Consider the following 17028-nt stretch of genomic DNA (forward strand, 5'->3'; position numbering starts at 1 on the left):
GAGAGCTCTTATGCTCATACCTTTTTAAAGCCTGGTACTTGGGCCTCCCTGCATGCAGATCTCCCAGTGAATGATGTGGAGACATTTCATTGAGACAGACCATTCACATCAAGGTGCATTCTCATTGTTCCACTGGGCGATGGAATGCTTGATGAGCAAGACTGTTCAATAAGGAGATGAAGCACTTCCGTCTCCATTCTGCCCTGGGTTTCCTCGAGTCTGACACTTCCTGAATTCAGTACATCTGGAATTGTCACACAACCATATTGCTGGTCAGCTACGGGAGGGCTCTGCATGGAGACTGACGCAAGGATTTGGCAGGGTGGTATTGTGGAGTTTATGATTTCAAGTAATGTACTAGACGTGTGCACACATTGTTGCTGCTTAGCAAGGTCAGGGCTGGTTTTGAGTGGCTCCTCAAGGATCACTTCTTTAAATTTGTGCCCATGCACGTTCTCTTGCATACATTCAGTTCCTTGCTGGAGGAAATGATCCTTGGTCCTGTACCCTTATCGAAGGTGCATGCATGACCGAAGATGGAGACGGCACACGATTCTTTTTTTAAAATGCCATTGCCATGTAGAATAGGTAGCTTTTCCTTCAGAACTTTGTATCTCTCTATACAAGCAACACTGCAGCCTTACTCTGTAACTGCTGTGGAAACCAGGCAATCAAGTAGTCAAGTAGGGTACCCTTTTTTTTTTTTTGAGGCATAGTTGTCCATTATGTACATGTTCACCTTTCTCCCCTCGTTATTGTGGGCGGTGACAAGGGTTGTGTTTTTGTATGTCCACTTGTCGTCCTACTCACCTCAACTCACTGAGCTAAACGGGAAACTCATTAGAAGAGAAAGAGCGAACACCACAAAAGGAAGACGCCCAAAACTGAAACCTGGATACCCCAATGAAATAAAGCATTTTAACACAAACCACCATAGAAGAATATCAACCCATCTAAACCAACATAACCCTTGCAGAAAAGTGCAGAGACTACTTACCACTAACACTACTAAATACTTTCCAATATCCAGCATACTGATCCTTAAACACCAAACAAAACACATGCATACCTATACTGCGACACAAACCGATGACCACCACAAACTGCACACACTCTGCAACACCAAACTAAACCCAAAACACTACAAAAAACGAACCACTGACACACTAACCATACCATACACATTCCTACACAAAACACAGCCTAACCATTACCAACTACAAACAAATACATCACATAGTGACCGTTTGTTTCCAAAGTGAAGCTACCAACACCATAACAAAGCTCTCTTGAGCGTTCCCCTCTCGATCCCACTAACCTCCCCGATCCCACCTATATTTTCAGATCTGCCAGAGTGCCTGAAGACCATAAAACTGGCAGCAGTTTGCTGTATAAATCAAAATAATATAACCTACTGTGGCAAGGCTCATGCCCTCAAAGCAAAAGATGGGGAGAAGGACCACACTCTATTCAACCAAAGCATTTACAAATGTTATTTCAAACCAGTTTGGTGCTTGCACTAAAGGTGACTCGCAGCCTGAAGTCCGTGTCCTACCCATGGTTCACCACTGGAGTACTTATGTTTTTTTAAGGGGTACCCTTTCCATATATTCTAGTCCGGAACAAGGCTAACTTTGCAGGGACCTGCCACATACCACAATATTTTAACTACATAGAGTGACCCTTAAGGTGGAGTTTGCAGACTCTTCTTTCTTTACTCTAATCCAGTTCCTGGAGATCCGATTCTACCTGCAGCTTTTTCAATTACCCAGGTATATTGCTCACTTTAATTTCAGAGGCACGTCAGATGGGTCATTTGTCTGTGCTCTTCATTATCTCTGTGCATTGTTTCTGAGATTTGTCTTCAATTGCTTAAAATCTGTTGGGTGCTTTCTCTGAGGAGTTCCGATGTCCTCAAACACCCATTTCGCCAACCCATACTCCAAAACACTATTTTGGTTGCTGCAGTAAAAAGAGCATACACTTCATATTTTAATTTCTCCTTCCTGATCAGATTAGTAGGCAGATGAATCAAGAACAGAAGATGGTGGGCACGCTTGGCATACTTATGTTACAAACATTGTTTTTCAGAGCCTTACAAGATCATCATGACGGATTCTTTCACTACTTCCTCCTCTCTGCCAACTAGTCTCCCTTTTCTCCCTAGACTTGTATTCACTGAAACAAGGCAATTTAACAATAAAGAGCCAACCACAATGTACAGAGAGGCAAGGCACCCTTGGAAACCTATCTGAAGTTTGTTTCTTTGTAACAGAGTAGATGCACGGTTGTGTAGAATTCAGCCTTGGTTATAGCAATACCAACATGGGTCAATACAGCTGGGCAAAGTAAGGTGAGGTATCGCAAGACCGGGTGTGATGAACAAAAAAAACGAAATACCACGAGAACTAAACAGACCAACAGACTGGAGGCATGTGCTCTTGGTGATCAATGCCATCAGTAACAACTCAAATAATCCACCTTTAATTGGCTAACCCATCCCTAAACACAAGCTTAGCAGATCACATTTAGAACATATAACACACAAAACTATACCATTCATGTTTCTAGACATTTGAACCATATCCATAACCCAGCCTTGAACCTTAAGGTGCTTATCAGTGCTCCAATCTCTCAACGCATTTTACTTAGCATGTGTAGCAGATTATTGGACTGTCAAGCAAGGGCTTGCGTAAGTGGCTTGAGACCAGTGTAGTCAGGCAAGCGGACACTGTGCTGCCACCTTATAGAAATCATTCTCTGTGCAGCAAACATAAACATAAACATGCATTATCTGTGGAACTCTTTGCCATGCTTCTACCATGTCTCACCTGCATCCTGCTGCTCCCCAAGCGCAGCAGTAGAGTAGCATAGAGGTTGTTGCCCGATAAGGAGAGAAGGAAGAAAGGGGGTGTTCACTGAAAGAAAGGGGTGGTTGGACAAATGAATACTAACATGCACACTTAATAAGAAAATAAAATGCTGTCTTCATAAAACTGCAACTTGTCCATAACCTGATAAATCCATAACATGCGGCGCGTGAAATGGTGGCCCTGGGCAAAAAGAGAACACGCATGCTAATCCTTGCAGATGCAGCAACAACACGCTGCTGCATTCCACTTCCCACAGAACAGGGGCGATGTCCACAATTAGCCGATAGGGGTTGATTTGGCCTCAGTGGGATAAGTGCGAGCAGGTTCATTCATAGTCTTTCAATTGTAGTCTGTTCTGGGCAGCAGAATCGTGAAGAGCGCAATCCATGTAGCCCGGAGGGGACTTTAGGCCTACCATTACTACACAACTATAGATGCACATTTATGCCACTGCTGTTTGAACACAATGAGGTAAACCATAAATAATGAAAAACACACATGCATAGAAAGCATTTTCCTGAGCCCTAATAAAAACCCATATTATCCACAGGTGTATAATTAAATATGCAGGGTAAAACGTACATCTTGTTGCCTTACACCTAAGAGTACACCATAACCTGAGTCTAATCTGATTTGCATGTGCGTTCACATTTATTTAGAGTGGTGGGGTTTTCCACAACCATTACATTACATGTTTGATAAATTGTACAGGAGGGTTTACTCGGGTAAGCTTTCTGTGTCCAACTTCAGAAATATGCTGTGTGGCGGATCGGAAGGAGGAGTCTGACACTTTAAGGACAGTCTGACTTGTTTTTGATTAAATTAAATGAATAAGGTTTATCTTTCCCTACTGCCAGAGGGATTTTCCTACCCATCTATGGGTGCTCGTCAGATGTTGGGAGGAAGTCCCAAAGTAAAATGTCTTTAGTCCTAACCCAACTACCTGGCACTACCACTAATATAACCCACTCAAATGAGGCCAAGGGAATGTCTTTCTTTCCCATGGCTTCTCTTATCTTCTGGTGTTTTGAAAGTCTCTTTCATGCCATATGTTTCGTAACTCAATCTTCTGGTATAGTCTCTGGATATTTCCTTGATGAGATTGTGTAGCCCTTTCACAATGCTCTTGGGTCTTATTGTCTACTGAAATACTTGTGATCATTTTCCTTGAGATACTTTCCGATTGTCTTGTGTACACTTCAAGATCTTTCACAGCCTTGTAACCCAGGTTTCTCTAGCATTGGGTCTGGCATAGATTCACGTGCTCATGAATATTCCCCGTCGTCAGGCTGGGAATCCTCAGTAAAGAAAAAAATCAGTTTGTTTCACTTCTGAACTGTCTTTCTCCTAATAACCAATCACTGGTCTCTGGGTCATACTGCCCCCAGCCAATGACTGCCCTCTACCTAAGCCCCTCCTCTGGCAGCCATCTTCAGATTTTTACCGCTTGTTCGAGTGGTGGGAGTCATCGTGATTAGCTCTCTGGCTTTTTACTGTGTTTTGCGCTTTTTTTTTTTTCTTCTCCAGAGTTTTACTCTATTTTTCGGTCAATCAAGCCTCAAGCTCCATCGACCCATCATCCGATTAACGGGGACCCATTTTCGGATTTTCCAGTGCCCCTCAAGGGCTGAATTTCGTCGAGTTCGGATTCCAGAATATTCCTCGAGGCCTACCCCACGTGGACATGGCAGACGAAAAGGAAGACTTTACGCCCCTGTTCAGGGTTTGCCCAGGATGTGGCCTACGGAACATCTACTTGGACGATGGGCATTCCCTGTCCCTCTATTGCCTACATTCGGACCAAACGCACGTGGAGGAAGCCTGTGCGTTTTGCAAGGAGATGGTCCCCCGCCCCGTGAAGGATCGGCGCAGGCGTCTCACCGAGTGGCTCCAGGTCAAGGCCCCTGCTACGGGTGTGTCCCGTAGCATGCCTCACCCAGCCACAAGAAGAAAACGGATCGGTCTTATAAGACCTTTGAGGGCGCTCCGGCCATGGGGGACCAGCATAAGGCTAAGCACTGCAAAGTCCACCGCCACTGGTAGCACCGTTGCAACGGCCTCCCCGCCGGTCATCCCCCAAGGTGAAGGCCCCTAGCAGTACCAAGGTTGTGCAGGCCCATATTCACCCGGCGAAGCCTTCCATTGAAGGCATGGTGGCATCTCTAGCGAAGGCCGCGGGTTCGCAGGGTGCAGCCCCCAAGGTGTGAGATTCCCTGCCTGTCAGGAGGGAATCTTCCTTTCAGCCCATAGAGAAGACACCGGATAAGGCGATGCCCATCCTCTCCCCGAAACTGTCTCCCCTGGTCGCAGAGGAGGGGTGGGGCACGGTAGTCCTTCAGGGCACGGACCTCTCCTCCTGAGGAGGAGCTTTCTACTCTCCAGACCATTTTGGAAAAGTTGTTCATCTAGTCCAAGTCCTACGGGAAGGAGCCCGACGAGGGAGACGTCGAGAGTGGCGACGAGACCGACTAAGAGGAGCAGGCCATGGAGGATTTGGAGAACCCTAGACCACTGCCTCCGTCGCTCCCACTTCTGCCAACTCAGCGACCACCTCTACCCCCAGCGGACATTTTGGTGGACAATCTCCAGGCACTTCACTACTTGTGTTCGGAGATTCGGACGAGGATGCCCCTTCTGCCGACAGAAGATCCCACGGCACCGGGGCCATCGGGCACGCCCCCAGTCAAGAAGAGGAGAGTTCACCCTCCACCTCCTTGTTGGGGCCCCCCCCCCCCCCTCCCCTCCACCGAGGGAGTATACGGACTCAGCTGACCCCTGAGGAAAAGAAGAAAGATGGTTTCCTGTACCAATGCGGTGAGGCAAAGAGGAAGACCGTGCTGTCGATCCCTCTGTTGGACGACATTTGGGACGAGGGGCTGTTCCTTATGAAGAACCCGTCCTCGGCCCCGGCGAAGAGGGACCAGTACGAAAAGAAGTACAGGGTGCCGGACTCTACACCCAAGTGTTTGAGGGCTCAGCCTTCCCTGGATTTCGGTGGTCTCGGTGGCGGCGAGGAAGAAATCTCCTGGCTCTTCCGCGCCAAAAACCTCACCCCCCCCCCCCCCGAATCCCCCTTCCCCCCCCCCCCCCCCTCCGGACAGCGAGGGGAAGAGGTTAGACACCATTGGACGATGAGTCATCACATCGGCGGCGACGACCATCAAGGCGGCCAACGCCTCCGCCATCGTGGCGTGCTACGACAGGGAGCTCTGGTTTGAGTTAGCTCTCCTCCTGGACTTCCTTCCCGATGAAAAGAGAGCAGAAGCATTGGAGATCCTGCAGGAAGGCGAGGTGGCACGATGCCATCACAGTGGCCACGGACATTGCCGACACAGGGTTCTGCCAAATGGGCAACAGCATTTGCCTTCGTCATCGAAGTTGGTTAAGGGCTACTAACTTTTGCCAGGATATGCAGTCGAGAGTACTGGACATGCCCGACGGGGACAATTTGTTTGGCAAGACTGTGGACGGGTCTCTTCAGGCCATCAAGGCAGACACCGAGACGGCTCGTGCCTTGGGCACGCTTCAGCAGGGACAGCCGTCCTTTTGGACTTCTGGGGGTAAACCCCAAGGTTCATCCAAAGGCATCTCCACTGACCGTTGGGTGCTGGACGCTCTGGCCCACGGACACAACCTGGAATTCAAGTGTCCTCGCATACCACCAGTGGCCAGGCAGGAAAACTTCTGCTGGCGGTGCGGGCCATGTTGATGGGCGCGATAGAGCTTGTTCCAAAGAGGCCCCGGAGCTTGAGTGTACTCTCGGTACTTCCTCGTCAAGAAGAAGACCGGCAGTTGGAGGCCGATCCTAGACCTCCATCGTCTGAACAAGTACATCAGATCCCAGAAGTTTTGGATGGTCACCCTTCAGCACGTGCTTGGACTGCTGGAAGAAGGGGATTTCCTATCATCGCTGGACTTGGAGGATGCCTACTTTCGCATACCCATTCACGAGGGACACCACAAGTTTCTGCGCTTCGTGGTCCAAGGGAAACATTACCAGTTCAAGGCCCTTCCCTTTGGATTGAAGTCGGCGCCAAGGGTTTTCACCAAGTGCCTGGCGCCAGTGGCAGCATTGCTGCGTCTACGAGGGATCCACGTTTACCCTTACCTGGACGACTGGCTCGTCCAAGGGAAACCGCCGTCACACACACAGCGAAAACCGTCCAGCTGCTGACAAAGCTGGGGTACTCGGTGAACTATGCAAAATCTTGCTTGGTGCCATCGCAAGACGTGCTGTTTCTGGGGTCTTGGCTCAACCCGGTGTCGTGCCTGGCGTCTTCATGAGAGGAGTGGAGAGTGGCTATCCTGGGCAAGGTACAACGGCTGTTGACCCTGAAGATGGCAAGGGTGAGGTCCAGGTCCCTTCTCGGCATGATGTCGTCATGCATATACCTCATTCGGCTGTGCAGGCTGCGGATGCGGCCACTGCAAGAGTTCCTCGACACCCGTTGGATTCAGTTATCGGGAAGCTTTGAGGACAAGATCCCTCTCGACAACAGTTTCCGTCAAGCAATATGGTGGTGGGGAGTCCGCGCGCGTCTGTCGGCGGGCGCAGACTTCCAGACCCTACCTCATCAGGAGACAGTCATGACGGACGCCTCCCTGGAAGGTTGGAGCGTGCACACCGGAAGTCTCCACGCAAGAGGCCTGTGGCTGCCGGAGGAGAAGTCGTTGCATATCAACGTACTGGAGCTGCGGGCAATGTTTTGAGCCCTCATGTCTTTCCTTCCGTCCCTCAAGGCCAAGGTGATACGGGTCTTCACGGACAACACCACCACAATGTTCTACATCCGGAAGCAGGGGGGCACCAGATCCCCAGCGCTCTCCAGAGAGGCGCAGGACCTATGGCACTGGGCCGTTGCCCTGGGGATGTTCCTCGTCCCATTTGATCTGGCAGGAGTGAAGGGCACCATCGCTGACTCCCTCAGCAGGTTGCTCTTGCCACGAGTGGGAACTTCGGCAGGACTTCTGTTCTGGCGATGGGACAATCCCCAGATAGATCTATTTGTGACGGTGGTGAACACCAAGTGCCAGAGGTTCGCCAGCAGGTTTCCCCAGCCGGGGAGCATGGGGGACGCATTCTCATTCCCGTGGGACGGCCTGTTCCTGTATGCATTCCCCCCGGTTGCTGTTGCTTCTTCGACTAGTCAATCAACTCAGACAGTCCCGGTACAGGATGATCCTCGTCGCACCGGCGTGGCCGAGACAGATATGAAACCCGGACATTCTGGACTTGTCAGTGTCCCTCCCGTCAAGCTTCTGCCGGCCGCAGATCTTCTTGCCAGAGAAGGAGGCGCGATCCTGCACCATGACCCAGGGCCACTGTACTTGCAGGCTTGGTTCCTGCAGCGCTAGAGTTTGGAGGATATGATACCACGGCGGACTGCAAGGAGGTGCTTGCCAAGGCAAGGGCTTCGGCTACACTGAAATGCTACGGACATAAGTGTAAGAGGTTCGCCGTCTGGTGCTGTGCACAGAAGATCGACCCTCTACGGATTATGGCTCTGCAGATGCTGCAATATTTGCTGTCGCTGGCCAATGCAGGACAGGCTCATGCCTCCATTGTTCATCTGGCGGCTATCTCCCGCTACACCAGAACTCCGGGACGGTTGTCGTTATGGTCACACCGCCTGGTCATTGAGTTAATCAAAGGACTTTTCTGTTCGGTCCCGCCGGTGAAGGCTCCAGCCCTGGTGTGGGAGCTCAATGTGGCACTGACTAGGCTCATGGGTCCACCATTTGAGCCTATGCATTCGACGCCACTGAAATGTTGTCGTGGAAAACAGCGTTTCTTGTGGCCATCACCTCTGCACGACGAGTGGGAGAGATCCAGGCCCTCTTTTGTAAACCACCTTACTTGACATTCCACGAGACCAGGGTGGCGATAAGGACACACCCCTCCTTCATGCCCAAGGTGCCGTCGGACTTTCATCTAAACAAGCCCTTGGTGTTACCTGTATTCTTCCCACCGCTTTTATCGTCGGCTGAGAGGACTTTGCACTCGCTGGATGTGGCTAGAGCACTGAAGTCCTACGTGGGCCGCACAAAGTTTTCGGAAGACGTCGCAACGTTTTGTGAACTTTGGCCCTGTGAACCATGGGAAGGCCCTTCAAGGCTTCGATTTCCAGTTGGCTCTCCGGGTGCATCACCCATTGTCATCGGTTGGTAAACGGACCGTTGCCTGGCTGTCTGAGAGCCCACTCGACCAGAGCGATCGCCACAACTACAGTGTTCCTATCTGGTGTGCCCTGCTGGACATCTTCAGGGCTGCATGTGGAGGTCGACTCACACCTTCACAAAGTTCTACTGCTTCGACAGGGATTCCAGGGAGGAGTCCAGAATCTGCCAAGCAGTGCTGCGCAACCTGTTTGCTTGAAGGTGAGCCTGGTAAGGAGGTAAGAGATGCTTAATGTTGAGCCTTGCCAGCGCCCGTGGTTGTGCACGAGTGTACCGCTGTGTATTCTTTATTCATGAGCATGTGAATCCATGCCAGACCCCATGCTGGAGAAGGAACAAGTTACTTACTTGTAACTGTTGTTCCCCAGCATGAGTCTGGCATGGCTTCACATGCGACCCCTCTGCGGCTCCTCTCTTGGTCTTACTGCCACTTTACGTGTGACCAAATCTGAAGGTGGCTCCCAGAGGAGGGGCTTAGGTAGAGGGCAGTCATTGGCTGGGGCAGTATGATCCAGAGACCAGTGATCGGTTGTTAGGAGAAAGACGGTTCAGAAGTGAAACTGAAACTGACTTTTTCTTTACGGAGGATTCCCAGCCTGACGACTGGGCATTTTCATGAGCATGTGAATCCATGCCAGACCCGTGCTGGAGAACAACAGTTACAGGTAAGTAACTTGTTCCTTTCTTAGCTTGGGTTGAACTTGATCCAATTTCATAATTCCCCTTTCCTGGGTTCTCTGTTTAAGTGTCTCTTGCTTTATCTTGTTCACTTGGGAAGTCATATCTCACACCCCTCATTACAGCATCTTATGCAAGGCTTTCTCCACTTTTCACCTTTAAACTGAAAGGGTAATTTCCCTTCCATGATATTCCCTTCCTTTATCTGCTTTTCACACTTCCAGTTAAACAGTTTGTTAGTAAATATCTTGTCCTTATGACTGCAAAAAGTTTCTCTCTTCATAAAATCTTGCACCGGCGGCCTGCTGCTTTTCCTATTCTCCATGTATACCTCTGTATATGTAAGGGAACGTTGCATGGCTCTGCACTCGCTCTGGCAGTCCTCTTCAGTATCTGGTTTCTCGTGCATCGAGTTTGTTGGCTTACCGTTCCTGACTTCTGCCGTAGATGGGTGCTGGCGATAAGGAGCAGCTCGCGCTTCATGCTCTGATGGTCTCAGTGGGCTTCACCCACCATGTTCTGGTTGTGGGCACGCCACCACCTGGTACAGGATTCCTGTCTTTTTGATTCACAATGTCTTCCTGTTTGTTGTATGCACTGGGCTTCTGACCTCTCACACCGGTGTTCTTCGCCTCATGGAAGGTCACGGTTCTGTGGCTCGTTTCTGCTCTGCCTCTCGCAGGCGTGATCATGTCATGTCGGGGGGGACTTGCCCTATGCATGACACCCACTCTTCATTGTTGCTCCTCTCGTCTCTGTTAAATGTCTGTTTCTCCTTAAGACATTTCCTTTTCCATATGGGTTTGTTTAACCATTGCCTTCAGCCAGTAATATAGGGATCACATTATTTTTCACAGCAGTTAGTCCCATATAGGCTGCTATGGTGTGTGGTCTAGGGAGTTCCTCACAGGAACTAGAGTCCTTGTACCCTAACGGGAAGCCTCTCCAAGTGAGGTCCCACTTTCCCAGTGTTTGGGAGATGTATCATTTTTATGCTTCATCCCCTCGCCTAGAGAGACGCCCAGCACTTTTAGCTGGACTTCTGGACCTTTTTCTTTAATCCTGAATGAGTGGAGCCTTTTTCCACTCATTCATTCTTAGGGGCTCTGTCTTTTCGAACTCTATTCTTTGTATGCTACTTGTACTATGGAGTCTATTTTGTCCATAACTCTTAAAGGCATCTGTATTTTACTATTGCAGCACACAGCTGCTTATGGGCGGTGTTGCTGGGCACCCTTGGGGTCCTCCTTTGAGATTGTTTTCTTTATTCTAGAGTAACTTAGTATCTACCAAGGTCTCTGAGTAGTAAAGACTGATACTAAGAGTTGGCGATCTACAAACCACTGGGTTAGCTTACTAAAGTCTTGCCTCAAAGTGGGACTTTAGGAAAACTCGCCTAACATCCAGACCTGTAGGTAGGGTCTTGTGGAGTGGGCTCACCTCCCTAGCCTCAACGGGGTAGGCTTCTCCTTGGGGGAGAAGGGACGTTTACACTCGGTTTGTGACATGCCCTTCCCTGGTGGCTTTGCCATCTCCTTTATAGGGAATTTTCTTGTTTGTTTTCCACCGTGAAACAAAAAGGTGGTAGGTCCAAGAACCATCTCATTACCCCTGAGTTGGTGTCTTTTCTCAGGCTCATCCAGGTTAATGGTGAGTGGCTAGTAATCAGCCAAAACTTCCTCCCCGTTGGATGTTTCTGATGGATGATGGCCCACTTAATTGCCAAGGCCTTGAGTTTCACAGTGGCATAGGATTGCTCTCGGGGAAAGAGTTTCCTGCTGGTGTATAGTACAGAATGCTCAATCCCGTCATACTCCTGAGAGCTCTGCATCTGAGCCAATTCTGGAGGCGTCCGTCTATAAAAGGAACTCTTGAGGTCTGGCATCTTAAGGACTGGTTCCTGAAAAGGGATGGTTTTCAGGCTCTCAAAGCTTACTTGTCTTTCTTATCCCAAGTTAGTTTTTGGGGTTGTGAGTTCTTCAGCTTATCCGTGAGATTAGCCGCCAATGAGGAGTAATTCGGGATGAATTGTCTGGAATATCCGGTTAAACCTAGGAAGGATTGATGATCATGCTTGGTCTTGGGTGTTGGTGTTTGCTGCACTGTTTTCACTTTCTCAGCCTGTGGTTGGATTGGGGCATTTCCAACAAAGTATCCGAGATATTTTACTTTACTGCAGACTGTTTGGCTACAATGACAATAGGGGAGGACCAAGGACTCTCGGAGGGCTCGATGAAGTTGGCCTTGAGAATCTCCTCTCTCTGCCGCTCCATGATTGTTCGCCTTCAGGGATTCTATAAGGATTTAGGTTGATAGTTTTCCCTGCCAGTGTTCGGATGTAATGGAAAAGATTTCCGACTCTACCCTGTTGTTCCGAAAACACTTTGAGGAACTGAGACAGTCAGTTGTTAAGATCTTGGTGGTGAAGGGGCAAGTTGGAGGAAATCAGTTGATTTTCCATTTCCGAGTCAGTAAGGAGAGTGACCATACTGACTGAGGTTGTCTCGCTAGGGTCTATGCTACACTTTATGGGCAGGTTAACTTGGGTTTTCTGACATTTATCAGGCTGTGGTGTTGGGTAATTGGGACTTCATACGGTCCATAGCACTTGGAAATCATCTTATTCTCAGAAGGTGAAGGATAAAGAAAACGGACTGGCTGACAGAAGAGGATCGGGTTACAGCATGTTTATTATAGTCTGTCTTTTGCTTTTGCTGGACTTGTCTTAGATGTTTTTTTACAATTTCTCTCACTGCTGCCATGTGGCTGTTTAACTTATAGGCAGTTTCCCTGCCAAGGAGAGTACGCCAGGGTTGCCTGAGGGGATCTTCCGCACTGCGAATAAAGCCCAGGTTATCATAATAGCCCAATTTTTCCCATCAGTTTCCACCAACTTCTTCAAGATTCTTTTTAACTAATTGAATCGTTTTAAGAAATCTGACTGAGGATAGTAGACTGACGTTTGTAGGGTTTTGATGTTACTCCTTTACTTTTACATCAGGTGGGACATGAATGTAGTACCTTTGTCAGTAAGTATCTCCTCCCGAAATCCTACTCTAGATAGCAAGGGTAATGGATGTTTCAGTGTCTGTTGGGTAGTGTTATTGCGAAGGGAAAACTCTTCAGGATATCTGGTGGTGTAGCCCACAATCGCTAGAATAAATTGGTTTCCCCATCTTGGATGTTTCGAGTGGACCTACTATGCTCGTTGCTATTCTAGAGAAAGGGACCTAGATAAATGATATGGGATGCAAGGGGACTATCAGGACTGGAGTGGTTGCGGTCTTTTGGCATATCTCACATGTCCAAACATAGTTCTTGATGTCAGCGAAGACTCCTGGCCAGTAGAATCTGGGTATTACCTGACTCTGGGTTTCAGCCAACCCTTGTTGAGCTGCTGTCAAATGCGAATGTGCCAACTCTAATAGCTTTAGGGGACCACTCTCAAGTTCCTGTTTTGCATCCGTAGGAGCTGCTGAACCCCACAGTCCCTCTCCAGCTGTTCTGTGCCTCACTTTTGATTTACAGTTTGGTTCAGATCAGATGGGGGTGAGGGGGAGGGGAATGGGACAAAACAGACGACGGAGGAGCTCTTCTTGCTGCTCTTTGAACACCCTGCATGAGAATTAAGGCATGTTAAACACTATTGCACAATGATTTCAAAGTAACTTCTTTCTATAGAACTCAAATGAACTGAAAAGAAATACCTGTGACTCCTCCGCTACTTGCCTGGAGGAATTTGGTATTTTGTGTGTTTTTAAACCTTCTCAATAAATTCAAAATATCAAGGAACAATGGTTTATCATCCAACCTTACTCAAAATCTTCAGAAGTATTTTCCAAAATGTTGTCAAAGCAATGAAATAATCTCGTCAGGTTTTAATTTAAATGTAAGCATGAGTTACTAGTAAATGGTATTTTAAATTGCTTCCTACACCGGTTAACCTTGTTCCAGTTTCCCTAAGTTTTAAAGAAGAAAATAAGGTTACTTTCTTGTTTGAAATGCTAACTACCTAAGATGCGCATCACTAACTACATTTCCCAGAAATCCTTCAAAACGGCCACCGGCATTACGATCGCGCATAATGCGTCCTTGGAAGTCCTTCCTTAGCTGAGGATCAAAGAAGCAAACTGTTTCCAGATTCGCTTGTAAAGTCATTTACAAAAATGTGTTCGATGTGCTTTCCAAAAGGTATTTACATGTGTTTGAATGCGATATTCAAAGTATTTGCATTCCTCTTCTGCATTGTAAACTAAACTAAACGCTGCAGCTTGTGAAATCATGAGCAGCACACTATGTGAAGATTTACATTGCGCGAACATCAAGGAAAGCTGTATATTCAACTATCCAAATCGGAACAGTTGAAAAAGTAAATTGTATTACGTGAAACTCCTGGCTGCATATAAAGTTTGATTTCTCAAGCGCTGCTTTCCCTGACAACTTTTACAGTTCAAAGCTTTCCTTTTAAATATAGTCAAGTAAGCTATACGCTCGCCAACAAGCTGCACTCCCACCAGTTTTTTGAAGACTGCAGATGGCTTTCTACTTGCTTCTTCTGACTTCTTATGAGAAAAAGGGTAGGCCTTAAGGGGAGCTACTCAAAACATGACTGTCTTAATCTAAGAAAAGTTATGAAAGGCAGTTTAGAATGGTCTGCCAGAATCAACTGCCCTCAACATTCTAAACTAGATCACTGCTGAGAGAATCCACCATCTTGACCTGTGTTTGAGCCCAGTCCACCACCTTAAGTGCTTAACTCTGCTGATCTCTGAGAAAAGGCATTAACGAAAGAAGATAAATATTTTGTATTGCTCAAATTACCACAACCCTCCAACAGTTGCACCCTGATGACCTGTGTAACCTAGTACTTAGCCTAACTCTTCCTGTATGACCCCTGATGTCCCTGATAACCACTATCTGTGTTTGGGGTAAGTCTTTACTTGTTACATCAACCCGATATAACCATCCCTTCTTTACAAAGAAGGGGTTTCCTTGCCTGCGTCCAGCTTCCTCAGTGGTTACCCTGTCAAAGTCCTCAGTGAGGACAAGGTCATTTCTTTGTGCAAAGGCCGTTCAGGTAGTGGTACAACCTCCTCTGCCTCTTCTCGGCAGGTCTGCACTATGGGGAGGTCCGCTCCTCCAAAACCTCTCGAAACCCCTGTTTATTTTAATGCTTCTACCTCTTTGGGTAGAGGGAATAGGGTCTTTTCCAGGACCCATTGTGCTGTGTTCTCCCCCTCTTACACAGTATAAGAGTTGTTCCTGTGATTGTGAAGTATAATTCTGATGTCTTCCCCAAAAGTCAGGGTCTATGACCCCCGCCATAACATCCAATGGCTAATCCTGATTTTGAGGCTAGTCTTATATAGGTACCAGGGGGAGGAGTCAGTCCTCTGGGTATCAAACGCCCCTCACCTGGGGGAATCAAGATTTTCTCTGTACTTTGTAAATCAAAACCTATGGAGTCTGCAGTAGCTACAGTAGGCACTTTTGCTTTGGGGCTTAACTTGGTCAATGGCACATGTCCCCAGCTTCTATCAGTTGTTTGACACCCCACTTCTGACACCGTATGTGGCAGGTCAGAAGAAGGAGTCGGACACGTTGAAGACATTCTGACTTGTTTGAAATTAAATTAATACTCCCTATGTTTCCCTACTGCTAGAGGGATTTCCTGCCCTATTTAAAGGAACTAAAGGTGCTTGTTGGTTGTCAGGAAGTCCTAAAGGAAAATATCCTTAATACAAACCTAACTCTACCTGACCTACCACTAATATAACCAACGCCAACGAGACCAAAGAGAATGCCTTTCTTCCCCATGTCTTCCTTCATCTTCTGGTGTTTTTAAAAAGTCGCTCTACTCAATCTTCTGGAATAGTCTCTGGATATCGCCTTGATAAGCTTGTGAAGTTCTTCCACAATGTTCATGGGACTTATAGTCTTTCTACTGATCTACTTGTGCTAATTCTCCTTGAGATCCCTTCCCACAGTCTTGTCTACACTTGTAGATCTTTCACAATCTTGCTACCCGCCCTTTCTTAGGTTGGGTTAAATTTAATCCAAATTGATAATTCCGCTTTCTTGGGTTCTCGCTCTGTTAGTGTCTCGTTCTTTATCTTGTTCACTTGGTAGTCTTACCTCACATCCCTCATTATAGTATTTTATGCCAGTCCTTCTCCACTTTTCACCTTTAAACTCATAGGGTAATTTCCCTCCCTTCCATGGTATCCTTTCAGCCTTAAACTATTTTCCATACATGTTAATAGGGGAAATTGCAGCCTACCAAAGCTTTCCCTTGGCGCTTCCACACTTAATGTTGTTGTTGTTGTTTGACTGGTTGTCAAGCAAAGGTTGATCCAGCTTTGTGTGGCTGCCACACAACATACATTAACTGTTGGGGGAAGAGGGATGATATCCTTATCTGCCAACCAGTTTTTAGATGTTAAATGAAAAAAATGACTCGTTTCTGTTGCCAGGAAAATGTAGATTTTTATTTCAAATTGTTTGCTTTTTTACAATTATTCTCTGGACACGTGTTTCACCGTTTTGATTTCAACGGCTCATCGGGAGAGACAACTTGTATTCTACAATTTGATGAAGACAAATTGACATCCCATAAGTCTGGTATTTTTGGAATGTTAAATCATAGTTCAAACTATATGCTCACAATTTCATATATAATTTTTCAGTAGGTACATTTGCACAAAATAATATGATTAAATTAACATTCAGTTTCTTGGTACAATACATTAGTAATTTGTGTGAAAAAAGAGGGTAGTGATTGACTTTATTTCAGGTAATAACTCACCCTCAAGTTCATTGTTCCTTATATAGTGTTTCCTGTTACTTCAAGTGGGTCACAATTTGGTAAATAGCTCTTCAGGTTGAGCAAGTTTACTTAGTTTCAGCCTAAGTATGGTGAATGTCCCAGAAGGATGGTTACCAGAGGGAGGAAAAGAAAAAAGTGCAAAAGAAAGTAGTTTTTTGGTGGATTTTAAATAGAGTGAAAAGCAGTACATTTTTCTCTAAATTGGAGGCTTTAGTAAAGTTTAAAAGTCCCTGTTTAACTTACCTTGTTTGACAGCTTATTTTGAGACCGCTGCATAGTGTGGGGCTCTGGGATGGGGAGCAGCCCCTGGTCCCCACCCACACCCCTCTGCCACCGCACTGTGGCCAAGGGACAGTGGCTCGTCACATGGTGCTGTCGGAAGTGGCTGTCTCGAAGATTTTAATTCAGAAGTAGCACAACTACGTGCATCTGGGGAATCTGAGTGGGTATTACTTAGTTCATGGATGGTCAAAA

At 47.2% G+C, this 17028-nt stretch overlaps 1 protein-coding gene across 3 annotated transcripts in view; it reads left to right on the forward strand.

The window, feature by feature from the left end:
- The window catches only part of CEP152 (centrosomal protein 152), a 475089-nt gene that overhangs the window by 83390 nt on the left and 374671 nt on the right, over window positions 1–17028 (forward strand). The window lies entirely within an intron of this gene.

This window comes from Ambystoma mexicanum, chromosome 11, assembly GCF_040938575.1.
Source record: "Ambystoma mexicanum isolate Mex_15411 chromosome 11, UKY_AmexF1_1, whole genome shotgun sequence".
Lineage (NCBI taxonomy): Eukaryota > Metazoa > Chordata > Amphibia > Caudata > Ambystomatidae > Ambystoma > Ambystoma mexicanum.